Source organism: Narcine bancroftii, chromosome 7, assembly GCF_036971445.1.
Source record: "Narcine bancroftii isolate sNarBan1 chromosome 7, sNarBan1.hap1, whole genome shotgun sequence".
NCBI classification, from domain to species: Eukaryota; Metazoa; Chordata; class Chondrichthyes; order Torpediniformes; family Narcinidae; genus Narcine; species Narcine bancroftii.
The window spans coordinates 104148027-104163751 of NC_091475.1; the positions used below are offsets into that span (position 1 = coordinate 104148027).

Genomic DNA, 15725 nt, shown 5'->3' on the forward strand with positions numbered 1-15725 from the left:
TTGCAGATGATGCCGCTTTAGTTGCCCATTCAGAGCCAGCTCTTCAGCGCTTGACGTCCTGTTTTGCGGAAACTGCCAAAATGTTTGGCCTGGAAGTCAGCCTAAAGAAAACTGAGGTCCTCCATCAGCCAGCTCCCCACCATGAATACCAGCCCCCCCACATCTCCATCGGGCACACAAAACTCAAAACGGTCAACCAGTTTACCTATCTCGGCTGCACAATTTCATCGGATGCAAGGATCGACAACGAGATAGACAACAGACTTGCCAAAGCAAATAGCACCTTTGGAAGACTACACAAAAGAGTCTGGAAAAACAACCAACTGAAAAACCGCACAAAGATAAGCGTATACAGAGCTGTTGTCATACGCACACTCCTGTTTGGCTCTACCAGCATCACCTACGGCTCCTAGAACGCTTCCACCAGCGTTGTCTCCGCTCCATCCTCAACATTCATTGGAGCGATTTCATCTCTCACATCGAAGTACTCGAGATGGCAGAGGCCGACAGCATCGAATCCACGCTGCTGAAGATCCAACTGCGCTGGGTAGGTCACATCTCCAGAATGGAGGACCATCGCCTTCCCAAGATCGTGTTATATGGCGAGCTCTCCACTGGCCACCGTGACAGAGGTGGACCAAAGAAGAGGTACAAGGACTGCCTAAAGAAATCTCTTGGTGCCTGCCACATTGACCACCGCCAGTGGGCTGATATTGCCTCAAACCATGCATCTTGGCGCATCACAGTTCGGCGGGCATCAACCTCCTTTGAAGAAGACCGCAGAGCCCACCTCACTGACAAAAGACAAAGGAGGAAAAACCCAACACCCAATCCCAACCAACCAATTTTCCCCTGCAACCGCTGCAACCGTGTCTGCCTGTCCCGCATTGGACTTGTCAGCGACAAACGAGCCTGCAACTGACGAGGACATTCTACCCCTCCATAAATCTTTGTCTGCGAAGCCAAGCCAAAGAAGAAGAAGATGCAGTCCGTGCTTTTCCAATACCTACCATGTTAAGGGACTGCAGAAATTCTTGGGCATGATAAACTATCACCGGTTAATTCCAGTAGCTGCTGACATTCTTTGACCACAAAGCACAGGGACGTTACCTGGACAATAGAGGCAGAGGTTGTCTTTACAACTGCCAAAGTCGCTTTGGCCAACGCATCAATGCTCACCCATCCTAACCCTGATGCTTCCTTGACACTTATCACTCGTGCCTCAAGTACGGTCGTGGGAAAATTCTTGAAAAGTACGTCGAATGTCATTACCAACCCCTCGCTTTCTTCAGCTGACATCTACAGATATCGAAGATGAAATATAGTGCATTTGATCAGGAACTGTTGGCATTGTATCTGGACACAGCACTTCCGATATGTTTTAGAGGGTAGGAATTTCATCGTTTACAGACCACAGCAACTCATTTTTGCCTTCAGCAAAATAACCAATCCATGGTCTGTAAGACAGCAATGTCACTTATCAAACATTTCAGAATTCACGACGGATGTGCGCCATGTTTCGGGTAAAGACATTCTCATTGCGGATATGCTGTCTGGACCGAATGTATATCATATTGAAGCTGGCATTGATATTCCTGAATTATCCAGTGCACAGGCCATGGACCCCTATGTTCAGGCATATAGTACGGCCATTGCTAACCTGGACATACAACAGGTGGCACCACAACTGGGCAGCCCAACCCTACTTTATGACATATCTTTGGGCTACCCTACACCAGTGATTCCGACATCTTGGAGGTGACACCTTTTTAACTAGCTACACATCCATCCATCAGAACATCCGTCAAACTTATGTCAAATAAATACGTATGGCATGGACTGAAAAAAGACATTGCGCAATGGACCTGCATATGTACCTCCTGACAGACTGCCAAAATTCAGCGGCATACTTAGGCACCTCTTCAGCCTTTCCTGGCAATACGCAGGTGGTTGGAACACGTGCATGAGGACCTGGTCAGACCATTGCCCATATCTCAAAACATGAGATACATTTTAACAGGCATAGACCATTTCATGTGCTGGCCTGAGGCCATCCCATTGCTGTCCAGTGACAATGAGACATGAGGCAAAGCATTCATCTTCAATTAGATTGCTAGATTTGGTGTGCCAATGCACATAACTTCAGACCACAGAGCACTGTTCACCTCTGTGTGCTTTTGTGGTACACACTTGTACCACACCACAGCGTACCATCCACAGTCCAATGGCTTTGTGAAACATTTCCACCAGCAACTAAAGTCCGCACTTAAGGCCGGACTCACCGGTCCCAATAGGGTCAATGAGTTGGCACGGATTCTATTGGGAGTGCGCACAGCTCCAAAGGAAGATTTGTCTGCATCATCCGCAGAGATGGTTTATGTTATGGTCCTTACAGTTCCAGGGGACATTCATTTCACAATCAACTCTGAACTGGGCATCCTTCAGCAGCTTTGATGTGGAATAGCAAACCTATTCCTACCACCTGGCATGGAACCCCTAAACACGTGCCCCACCACTCCTGGATGCTGATTTTGTTTTTGTACGCAGGTCCCAGGAGCGCCGTTACAACAACCATATGAGGGCCCTTTCCGCATGATTAGGAAGGAAGGGGTTGTGTATACTTTGGACATTGGTGGGCATTTGCAGCTGTAGTGGAGAGACTCAAGCCTGCCCATGTTGATCCCACCTCACCCATTCAGTGCCCCTAGCCAAGACAGCAAGGGCGTCAACCTAAGGTGCATGCAGCTAATGTTTTAGTTTCTAGCAATGGTTCTGGGGGGAGGTGGTGTAGCAGGCCAAGTGGATGCACAGCGCAGTATTGTGAACCATCACTGGCGCGGTTCTTCGGCAGGCATGCCGTACCATAATACAGACAGTTGAGTACTCATCCATTTAATGGACTGCACGTGAGCAGTGCTGCATGCTGAGAAATGGCACGTTGATCTGCTGAGTCTTCTGCTGGAAGGCGCAGGACACTCACAGGGCTTAATTTAAACCTCCCGGTCCTTTGGATTGGCAGCAAATGCATCATCATGTCCCACCTTGTTCCGGGACAGGTAGTATGTAAAAGAAGCCTGTAAAGTCTGAACAAAGCAGTCTTGTGTTCTAACCTGGTGTGGATGTTGCTTTAGTGGCTCTACCAAAGTAGCTGCTACAGAGTGTTTGTATGTGAGCTAGACTAAAAAACCTGCCACTATTTATCTCCTTTAAAACATATCTATACAAAATATAACACAATCTGTCACAGTATGTCTGACCCAGCTAATTCCTTGATAAAATTACAAACAATATCAAAAAATATGAAAGTGTATCAGGTTATGGAAAAGATATGGACGAGTGAGATAATGCCATTGAAGAATTTTGATTATGAAAGATATGAAAAAGGTAGTAGATTTAAATGGAAGAAGATGGAATCAAATATTGAGGAATAATGTTCAATAATAATAGCATAATGCTGAAATATTAACAAGAATAATAGGGGTGGACTTCATGGGTGACCCGGAGCTTTATCTTTTGGGCAACTTCACTGAAATAAGCAATAAACTAACTGAACTCCAAATTTCTTTTAAGAAATATTTTATTTTAAATTCCATACATGTAGTAGCTATAATTGTTATTAAAATAGATGTCAAAAATCAAATTGAATACATATATGGTTTTCACCCCACCACCAAGAAGCCCCTCCCTCCCACCCAACCACTGCCTCAAAGAAACAATGTACAAAATGAAAAAAAAACTTTATAGGTATAAAGGAAAGAAGAAGAGAAAGAAAAGAAATCTTTGGATTGCACAAAAAGATGTTGTCCAGTACAAATCACCAGATCTAACATAAACATACAATCTTCAACATTAACAATTCCTTACGAAACCATATATATTCAAGAACTACCTATCTCTTGAAAAAGCTAAAAGAGAATTTTGGATCAAAGGCATTTTAGGTGATATGTACCCTCCACTGATATCATCATTTCTTTTATTCCAAACATTAAGCAAATTTTTCAATAGTGGTGTTACTTTATCAGCAACCAACAAATTAGATTCCCACATATGTAAATTCTTCCTCTTGTAAGGTAAAACATCATGAGATGGGAATGTGTAAGGAGTTACCCTGTGCAGGGCTGTAACAAGATGTGAATGCATCCTTGTACTTACAAGATAAGAGAGACATTGATGGATTGAGAGGCAGGAAGCTAGCAGGGAAAGGATAGCAACAGTTTTAGTCATTGGACAAGTAATGATATGATGATGTTCTAAGCACGTATCCAAGGGTATAAAAAATCACCATTTTGCTGATAACGGCAGAATGCATTCTCCGACTAACATTGTTAGTTGCAAGTGTTACAATCCGGTAATAAAGAACAAAGAACCCTGATTTCGACTCAGTCTGGTGTTTGTCTCACTCATTCATGAACAAAGCAGACCTAACACTCTTTCTTCTCTCCTATTTTGTTCAATTGTATATTAACCCATGCCAATTTTTTATTTTTAAAAAAATGCAAGAAATCTCATCTGTGTAACTCGGTAATAATTTATAAAATCAGGAAGCTGTAAAGCTCCCAATTTGTGTTTCCATGTTATCTTCTTGATAGAAACTCTTGTTATTTTACCTTTCCAAAGAAATTTCCTTACCTGTTTATTTAAGTCTTGAAAACATTTTTAAGGTATTAAAATTGGTAATGTCAGGGAAAGATATTGTATCCTTGGAAATATATTCATCTTTATACAATTCACCCTTCCAACTAAAATTATAGGTAAATTCATCCATGTTTTCAAATCTTCCTCAATCTTTTAAAGTAAAAATAATTCAATTTATATAAATTCTTCAGATTACTGTCCATATGTAACCTAAATATTTACAGGTACACGATCCTTTATCCAGACATCTAAAATCTGGAAAGCCCCAAAATCCTGTAAGTGGGGAGAGAGGTGGCTGGGCGGCCAGCACTTAGAGGAGATGGCCAGGGCTTAGGGGAGGCAGCTGAGAGACCGGTGCTTGGGGGAGCGGCTGGGTGGCTGGCGCTTGGGGAGGTGGCCAAGGGATCGGCGCTTGGGAGAGCTGGCTGGCGCCCAGCACTTGGGAAAGGCAGCCAGCGCTAGGAGGAGGCAGCCAAGGGATCGGCACTTGGGGGAGATGACCAGGTGACTGGAAGAGGGTGGGGATGGATACGGCAGCACAATTCAGATGGGCTTTCCAAAATCCGGAAAAATCTGAAATTTGGAACACATTGTCCCTCAAGGGTTCCAGATAAAGGATTGTGTACCTATAATACTTTCTTTTCGCCATTTAAACTGCATATCCCTTTAACATAGAGTATAATCACCTACTGTTAATGGCATATTTTAACTTTTATCCCAATTTATTTTATAACCCAAAACTTTTCTATATTCTTCTAATTGGGCATATAATCTTTGCAAGGATGACTCAGAGTCATAAATTACAAATTTCATTTGTTAAAATAGCCTTAGCAGTGGCTAAGAAATGAATTGTGATTACTTGGAAATCCAACTTCCCTCTACATAGATGGGCTGCTAAAGTGAATAGTTGCATACCTATGGAAATAATTAGATAAAACAAAGAAAAAAATTGACATATTTATCAAGTTATGGCAGCCATATTTTCTGTTCCCCATGGTGTAGCTGCCATAACTGGAATAATCATAATTAAAAAGAAAAATAAATATTAATCTGATACTGCACAAATCTTGTAATCAATTGGAACAACATACCTTTTAATGTGAATGGTGAAATGTATATGCCATGTACAAATATTTACCAATTTTTTAAATAAAAGTGTATTTTTTTATTTTATTAAGCAGATGTTAGGGAGAGAGCCATTTATGGTTTTTTGACTGCGGATGTAGAACCAATCAATCATTTTATTAATTTATACAGACCAGATACTATAGCAACATTTCATATATTGAAGGTAGAATTTGATTATTAACTCAATTTATTATTATTTTTTGTTCCTCATTGGGAACTGCAAAAGCAGATCTCGAAATGAGAAGATAAGCATTTAAAAAGCAAAATGGAATTGTGAGAGCAGAACATGGAATAATTTGTCAAATGTGTTTGGGATTGATTTCTAAATCAATATATTGAGGTACCAACTAGAAAGTATGCAATACTAGATCTCCTGTTTGGGAATAAGACAGTAAAGATGTCAGAAGTATATGTAGGGGAACACTTGGGGTCCAGTGATCATAATTCCATTAGTTTTAAGATAATTATGGATAAGGATATAGGTTTGGTCCTTGGGTTGAGATTCTAATTTGGAGAAAGGCCTATTCTCAGGAAATGTGCAAGGAGTTTGTATGTTGCTGTAAGGATTAAAGGCAAGTTAACATGCACAAGGAACTTTGGTTTTCAAGGGATATGGGGATCTAGCTAAGAAGAAGAAAGGTGTATAGTAGGTATTGGCACAAGGAGCAAATGAGGTACTTGAGAACAAAAGGATAATCAAGTATAACATTGCTCATCTTAGAGATCATCATGATTGACTAAGTATGGAGCAATAGGGATGGAGATATCTTAAATGGGATTTTGCATCTGTATTTACTCAGAAAACTGGTACAGAGTCAAAGGAAGTGAGGCAAACAAGCAGTAAGGTCACGGAACCAAGACAGATTAAAGAGGAGTTGCTTGCTGACTGAAGGCAAATAAAGGTGAATAAATCCCATGGCCTGACAAAGTCTACCCTCAGGCCTTTGAGGCGGCTAGTGAAAAAATTGCAGGGGTGCTGGCAGATATATTTAAAACATCCTCCACCACAGGTGAAGTGCTGGATAGCTCGTACTGTTCAGTTGACAATTACATAATTTCATGAACTATGATTCAGTTATGAGACATTTTATGATTGTTGATTTACATTTCCTTTCCTCAATTCCTCACCAAATATATTATTTACAATTTAAGATTATAGTCTTCTATGATCAAGGTCAAAATTTCTTTATTGTCATATGTATAAATAAAATTTATTTACTTTCCTTTGCCCATAAAGGCACACAAAGAGGCGCTACCAGTACAGCATCCCGACCAAAAGAAAGAGAAGCAAATGAGTCTCTTTGGAGACATCAAGTGTGCGTTGATCCTGCCCCTCCTGCGATGCCACCGCCTCCAGCACTTCTACAACCTCTGTAGCTGCATGAGATACTGATGGTTTCAGCATTATACCTGAGCTCCAGGCAGCCAAGTCACCCTTGGCCCCCACATTACATTTTTGGCAATGTCCATTTTCAACTCTGATTTCACCAGGCTACCATTTTTAAAATGTATTGAGTATTTGCAGGTTTGACTAAAATATTCAATAAAGGAAAACTCAAACTGGTACTAATGCACCTAACTTGTGGCTAGACTAGAATCTCATTGTAACCTGTGGTTGGTGATTTTTTTTTGTGGGTTCAAATACCCTATAATTATTTTGTTTTGCAGTTCACATCTTAATTGAAATAAACCTGTAAAACATGTGTATGATATCTATTCATTTAAGAGCAGTAATTTATTTGTCTAAAAACTCTTTATAATACAGTACGTTTCTGATTATCCAAAATGCTTGAGAGCAGATGTTTTTCGGGAAACTGCATTTTTCGGATAACTGAATATTGGTTTTAAGCAGTCCAGTAGTATCAGCAGAATACTTGTATCGGCTGTTGCCAATCCCCGACGTCTCCCCACTGCCATTGCTGATCCTGCCCGGGAGGCCGAGGTCCCCACTCCTTCCGCTGTCACTGATCCCCAACTCCTCCCCACTGTTATCGCTGCATGGAAGCTGGAGGTTCGTGCTCTTGCCGCCACCGCTGATCCCCAACACCTCCACACTGCCGTTGCTGATCCTGCCCGGGAACCCAAGGTCTCTGCTTCTGCCTGGGAGGCCACTCTCCTTGATGATGCCAGGACAGTGGATGACCAAGTACAGAGGAGGGTAAACAAGAAATGGAAAGAGAGAGGGGAGGGAGTTACGTGAAACAAGGACAATCTCTCCATGTGCTGCCTGACTTGCCGACTACCTCCAGTCGCTCAATATTGGCTCACTATTCCAGCCTACTTCACTGAACTGACATCCACCCATTCAGCATCTGTCTTCCCAACTGGTTCTGAGCTCTGTTGATACCAAACTGGTGGTAAAAGTGCGTCAGAGCCCTACATAAGCATGTTAGGTGGAAAAAAAAGTTCAACTTGTGATGTCACATTGCCGCTGTGACATAGTATTTAGAGGTGGTTTGGGAGGAATTGTTAGAGCAGGTTGCACACAAGCATATTAAAATACGAATTTTTCTAGGACTTTTGCAGAATGCTATTTTGCAGAAAGCAACAAAGTAGCAACATTCAGCAGCATTTTTTTTTAATTGCAGGCAGAGGATATCAGCTTTGCTCTCAGAGAGGGAAGGAGCTGAGAGAGGAGACAGAGAAATTGGTTCCTGAGAGACAAGCTGGCAAATTTTGGAAGACTGACTGGTAAAAGGAGAAGACTTGCTGTCTGAAACTAACCTGAAAGAAAGAGGGTCATCTGGAGAACCCTGAAGGGGGCAAGTTTCGTCAGCAAGACTGATTGGAAAGGAATCAGGTGCAGATATCCTGGAACAAAAAGAATCTCAGAAAACCATCCAGAACCCTCCTAAGTGGTAACTTTTTGTCTGTTAAGCACCAAAGCCTGGTGAACTTTATTAATGCTAACTTCTGTGCACAGAACAAGAATTGCCTGCAACCAGTGAGATTGGACTGTGATCCAAAGAACTTCTAAGCCATATACACATTACACACATTAGAGGGGGCATGAAGTAGGTTAAGTAAGTTGATAGTTATAAGTTAAAGTTTGAATCTGTTTTCATGTTCAAATATAATTAAAAGCAACTTTTATTTAATTACCCCCTTGTGTTGTGGGCCATACCTATTACTGCTGGTTTTTAGGGTCCTCTGGACTCTGTAACATTTTATGAGGGCTCATCCTTTAGGATTTGAACATTGCAGTTTTATGATTTATTACTTGATTGGGTTTTGTTTTGCAAGCAATTGTGTCTAGAATTTTTGCAAGTTTATTTGCAAGTTAACTTAAAGCTTGTACCTGGAAAAACAGCAGCAATGGATGTTGATACAACCATCACCTGCAGAGGTGCAGAACATGAGATAAGAGGAACTGATGGCTATTTCTAAGGCATTAAAAATTAATTAAGTTAAGCATTGGATGAGAAAAGTACAAATAGAGAGGATTATAGTGAAATATTATCTAAGTGAGGGAAAATTTGTTGAGGAAAACTTAGAAAACTTTCCAGGGAATAGATCTCTTGAATTGGAATTGGAGAAATTGAGGGTGGAAGAAGAAAGAGAGAAATGGAGGGTGCAAGAAGAAAGAGAAAAAGGATATATATTTGAGGCAGAGGAAGCTGAAAATTGGAGGAAATATGAGGTAGCTGAAAGTTGGAACAAGTAAATTGAAAGGGACAGAGTTTCAAATAGAGGTTAAGAATGGAGATGGAGAGAATAAGGGGATTGAGGCTGTAACTCCTGTGGAGATGTTTTTTGGCTAGTAGAAAGGTAAATCTAGTGCCTCCTTTTGATGAGGGAGATCTAGATACATATTTTCATCTTTTTGTAAAAGTTGCTGAGAGCTCAAGATGGCCAAAAGTAGCCACTCATGCTTCAAAGTGTATTGAAAGGAAAAACACAAATTGCATACTGTAACTTGACTGCAGAGTAAATGGTAATTTATGATACTGTCAAGCAAGCAGTATTGAAAGCTTATGAGTTGGTTCCTGAAGCATATCGACAAAAATTTAGTCTTTTGGTGAAAACATGGAATCAGTCTTATATGGATTTTGCTCTGAAGAAATTTGTATGTTTTGACCATTGGTGTGGCTCAAAAGGAATGATTTTGACAGATTGAGAGAATTAATAGTAATAGAGGAAATTAAAAGGTGTATCTCAAAGGAGATTAAGTTATACCTGGATGAGAGAGACATGGGGACGTGGCAACAGGTGGCTAGATTAGCGGACAAATTTGCTATGATTCACAAAAATACATTCCAGAATAATAGGCATTTTCAGAGAGTTAATGTGGAACGGATTAATAAACCTGTTCATAAGGTTAATATGGAGCAGGATAGTAGGACTGAAATAAAGTCTGGAGAAAATGTTAAAAGAAAAAATGAAGAAAAGGTAGGAAAGGACAGAACCTCTTCATTTATATGTCATTTTTGTAAGAAACCTGGTCATGTGATTGTGAATTGTCTAGTCTTGAAAAAGAAATGAGAAAAGGAGGTTTTACCAGAAGCATGTATTCAAACAGTGGAATTTAAGAAGAGCAGATGTGCCAAACCTGGTAAGGAGGTCATAGATGTTTTCAAAACTTTTGTGTCAAAGGACTTTGTTTCAGTAAAAGAGGGAGAACCACAGGTTCCAGTTAAAATTCTTAGAGATACTGGGGCTGCTCAGTCATTGTTGTGGTAAAGTATTTTAACTCTGGATCATAGGACACAGGGGAGACTTTGATTAAAGGTGTTGGAGGTGAGGTAGAGTCAATATTGCTTCGCAATGTTGTGCTAAATTCAGAATTAGTTAAAGGACCCGTTGTAGTAGGAGTAATTTCAAAGTTACCCATGCAGGGTGTCTTATTTTTATTGGGAAATGATTTGGCAGAGGATAAAGTTGTGTTAGTTTTAAGACTGACAAATCGACCAAGTAAGGATGTGGCTAGAGAGGATTGTGAGATATATCCTGTATGTGCAGTAACTAGATCTATGACTAAAAAGATGATGACAGCTGACGAAGATCCAGTTGATAGAGATTTGCCCAGTACTTCTGAAGTATTTTGAAAAGAGCAGGGTCAGTGTGAGAGTAAGGATTTATTTGTCAAGGAAAGAGTTAATTCATCAACAGAAAATAGATTCAGATCTTGTTACCTTAAGGGAGAAAGTATTAACTGAACAGGAGATTAAAGAAATGGCTTGTGGATATGACTTGGAGGGTGAATTGTTGTTGAACCCTTATTATGAGAATAAAGGTAGTGGAGAACAATCTGTATCTGAGGTATTAGTTGTTGTCAGGTTTGAGGAAGTTATGCATCATAGGATTATGGAAACAGATTCTTGTGAGGGTAACCTTAAAGAAACCATGGTTCCTGTGTGCCTGTCTAACTCAGCAATTTTGGAAAATTTGGAAGAAAAGTTAGGCCATCTTAAGTTACAAAAGCAGATGCAGTTGAAATAATTACTTTTGAAATACACAAATTTGTTCCCTGACATCAGTGATTTACCATGATGTAGATGTTGGATGAGCAAATCCCATAAAACAGCATCCATATAGAATAACCATTCAGAAGAGTAAAATCATGGATCAGGAGGTGGAATATATGTTGAGGAATGATATTATTAGACCTTCGAACTCAGATTGGAGTTCTCCTTGTATTCTGGTACCAAAACCAGATGGAACTGTTAGGTTTTGTACAGATTATAGGAAAATTAATTCAGTAACTAAAACAGATGCTTATCCTATTCCGAGAATAGATGACTGTATTGTTAAAATTGGCAAAGCTAAATTTTTTACTAAGTTGGATTTGTTGATGAGTTCCTGGTGTGTACCTTTAACTGAGAGAGGAAAGAATATTTCAGCTTTTATAACTCCATCCAATTTATACCTTTTGGCATGAAAAATGCCCCTGCAACATTCCAGAGGAATGTTAACACATACAGATGCTTATATTGATGACTTGGTCAAAATAAGTGACACATGGGAAGAACAATTGGACAAATTGTTTGCAAGATACCAAAATGGTGTTAACAGTGCATCAAAGCCCTACATGAGCATGTCAGGTGGAAAAAATGTTCAACTTGTGACATCATGTTACTGCTGTGACAGAATATTTAGAGATGGTTTGCAAGGAATTGTTAGAGCAGGTTGCACATAAACATTTTAAAACACAGAATTTTTGCAGAAAGCAACAAAGTAGCAACATTCAGCGTGTGCCTGGGAAAGCATGTGATCTTTGCAGGCAGAGGAGAACAGTTTTGCTCTCAGAGAGGGAGGGAGCTGAGAGAGGAGACAGAGAAATCGGTTCCAGAGGGACAAGCTGGCAAATTTTGGAAGACTGACTGGTCAAAGAAGACTGGCTCTCTGTGGTGACCTGAAAGAAAGAGGGTCATCTGGAGAACCCTGAAGGGGGCAAGTTTTGTCAGCAAGACTGATTGGAAAGGAACCAGGTGCGGATGTCCTGGAACAAAAGGAATCTCTCTCAGAAAACCAACCAGAACCCTCCTGAGGGTTAACCATTTGCCTGTTAAGCACCAAAGCCTGGTGAACCTTATTAATGCTAACATCTGTGCACAGTACAAGAATTCTCTGCAACCAGTGAGATTGGACTGCCTATATACACATTACACACACCTGCGCTTAGTATTAGAGGGGTGGGGAATTAAGTAGGTTAAAAAGGTTAAGTAAGTTGATAGTTATAAGTTAAAGTTTGAATCTGTTTTCATGTTCAAATATAATTAAAAGCAACTTTTGTTTAAGAACCCTTTGTGTCGTGGGCCATACCTATTACTGCTGGGTTTTGGGGTCCCCTAGACTCTGTAACACCGCTGAAAAAAAAAGATCAGATCACTGAGATTTTCAGTTAACTGATTTTCGGATAATCGGAAACATACTATTGAGTTTTCGTTTACAGATTATTTCTGACAAATCAGTAATTCTGGTGTTCATATTTGTTTTCCTGATTTATCTGCCCAATTTTTTCTATTTTGCTTTTGATTTTTAATTTCCCAGCCTTGCACACATACATTGAAATTTAAATTTTACATTTATTTGAAATTTAGACCAGTGGTTCTCAACATTTTCTGCCCAAGGCCCCATTTTAATTTTTCAAAAAAATGTATGCCATGTAGTGCTGGACACGGCCAAGAAAGACTCCGCCACCACATTGAAAGACGTTAATGACTGATTTTATTCAAATTCAGCACGCGCCCTTTTAAGGGCAGCATGAGCTCAGTCACCTTGTGCATTGTGACATCATAATCGTGCCCCAGGCACGCGCTGGGCAGGAGACTTGAGGCAGGGACAAAACCCTGACAGTGCCATCTTCACATGTCTGCCACGCCACATGGCGTTACACGTGGGGCCAGTTCACCATGAGAGAGTGCGCCACCACACAACCCTCCCACCCCAGAGCCGGTTACGCATCTTGCCGCTTGGGCGAGTGGCCCCAGTGTTTGGGTATGGCCATCTGCACCAACTGTGATAGGTCCACGTGCTCCGCCTTCAAATGGTCCACTGTGAAAAGTTCGTCTTTACCCCCTATATGTCCAAAGTGAAAGTCTTGCCGGACCACTGGAGGACCTTGTATGGACCTTCGTACGGGCATTGTAAAGGTGCCGTATGTGAGTCGTGCCAAACAAATATGAATTCCACCGAGTCCAGCTCTTTGGGAAGATGTGTTGGCCAGACGCCATGATGCGAGGGAGGCAGGGCAAGGGGGTGCTAGTGAGGATAGTTTCTTATGGAGATATGCCAAAAGGTTCGTGTGCTTGAATGTGACATTGGGCTCCGGGCCAATGAACTCACCGGGCAGCGAGGGCAGCGCGCCGTAGACCAGTTCTGCAGAAGTCACCTGTAGGTCCTCCTTGGGTGCTGTTCTGATTCCGAAGAGGACCCAGGGCAGTTCATCTGCCCAGCCTAGGCCAGTGTGCTTGAATGTGACATTGGGCTCCGGGCCAATGAACTCACCGGGCAGCGAGGGCAGCGTGCCGTAGACCCGTTCTGCAGAAGTCACCTGTAGGTCCTCCTTGGGTGCTGTTCTGATTCCGAAGAGGACCCAGGGCAGTTCATCTGCCCAGCCTAGGCCAGTGAGTTGAGCCATGACAGTGGATTTCATATGACGATTAAACCTCTCCACCAAACCATTTGCTTGTGGGTGGTAGGCTATGGTGTGGTAAAGTTTAATTCCCAGGAGGTTCACCAGCTGAACCCAGAGCGCAGAGGTGAACTGGGTGCCCCATCATTGGTGATGTGCACCGGGACTCCGAACTTAGCAATCCAATGACTGACTAGGTTCTTGGCGCACGTCTCTGCGGAAGCATCTTTGATGGGAACGACCTCCGGCCATCTTGTGGTCCGATCGACTATTGTGAGGAGGTAGCATGCTTTGCTGGACACCGGCAGGGGGCCTATGATGTCAACATGGATATGCTGAAATCTCCACACTGCTGGGTTGAATTGCTGGATTGGGGCCTGCGTATGCCGCTGCATCTGGTGCAGTTCCTCGCCATCTCAGCTGCCACTTTTTTGAGCCCGTGCCACACAAACCGCTCTTCCACCATTCGCACCAAAGTCTTTACCGAGTCTTTACTGACAGTGCCCGACCCTGACCACACAGCAGCAGAAGAACCCGGAGCTGGAAGAAAAAAAACGCCCCCGCACAATGCAAAACAAACCATGGAAACAAAAACCAAAATGCCAGAAGAACTCGGCCAACCAGGCAGAAATGACACCCTGATGAAGAGCCCAAGCCTGAAACATTACCCGTGCATCTCCATCCCTGCCATACAATGTACACAATTCAACTCTCTGAGCCTTTCCAGCACCATGCCTCCACAACACTCTCAGCTGGCTGTCCCACCAACCCCAAGCACAAAAAATTCACGTCAACCTTGAAGCATGACCTCCCATGCCTCCCCATGAAGCCGGAGCCAGACATGCATGCCCAACCCCAAAATTGCAGTGACGGCGCCATCGCCAGAGGACCCCCATGCCCCCCACACAGATGCATGTGCATCACCCCCAACCAATGAGAATTCGAATTCCCACTGGCAGAGGAGCTGGCCACACTCTACCAATATTCCACATGTGCAACACCATGAACCAAAAAAAGAAGCCAAAAGAATGGTAAGTTTATTTACTTTCTTACTATACTTTGTTATATACTAGGTATTTTTCCAAGTGCTCTCCAAAAGGGTTCCATGAGCTAAAAAGTTTAGGAAATCCTGCTCCATACAGTCAAGCTTAGCTGAGAGATAGGATCTCCAAATGGTGGCCTAGAGCCAGGACAAGATTGTAAGGTTGCCTTCTGCAGAGTGCTGTGAGAAGGACTCTGGTGGTGTAACTTTCGGGAAAGCACAATTAAATCCTCGGTGCATGAAAATTAGCTCCAATACTGCACAGAATGTTGGAAGGAATTTGGGCAGGCATTAATATGAAAGGAGTGGCAGTTATGGGCCTAATGTGGTCAATGGCATGAATGGACAAGCATTAGGGTCAGTGTAAATGGTCTTGTGTGCATTTACCAAAGGTTTTTATTTGTTTTGTGTTTATGGCAATAAATGAAGATGTAGAGGCGGCTACACTGCTCTTGCAATAACACACACAACCAGACGGGTTGAGCTCAGTGAGCAGACTAGTTTATTGCAGACTGCTGGGCTGCACTCATACTCCCAGCCCGGACCTGACTGAGAACCGCGCTGGAGGGCGCTGACGTCACCCAGGTATAACATGGTCCCCCAAGTTCGGGTTCCTGAGCCCCGAGCTGGAGGGAGGGAAACCCCCGACAGCGCCATTTTGGCTGGCTGCCCCACCGCGTGGTTTACAAGCGGGACCAGTTCACCTGCCTTGTGGTGAGCCGCCACAGAACCCCACCAGAACCGGCACCAATGTCCTTTTTTGCTGGGTGGCCTCACTTCTTGGGCTGGGCAATGACCACGGGCTCGGTGGGATTGAGGTGTGCTGGCTTCAGCCTGTTCATGGTA

At 42.4% G+C, this 15725-nt stretch overlaps 1 protein-coding gene across 7 annotated transcripts in view; it reads left to right on the forward strand.

Moving 5' to 3' along the window:
- The window catches only part of LOC138739154 (uncharacterized), a 44023-nt gene extending 31520 nt beyond the window's left edge, over positions 1-12503 (forward strand). For 5 of the 7 annotated variants that reach the window (XM_069890675.1, XM_069890677.1, XM_069890673.1 and 2 more), the window contains one exon: positions 7001-7468. The gene's annotated coding sequence lies outside the window, so the exon portion shown is untranslated. Of the gene's footprint in view, positions 1-7000; positions 7469-8351 lie in introns of those variants that run through there. The other 2 variants (XM_069890676.1, XM_069890674.1) reach the window with 1 other exon arrangement.
- The last annotated feature ends 3222 nt before the right edge of the window (positions 12504-15725 follow it).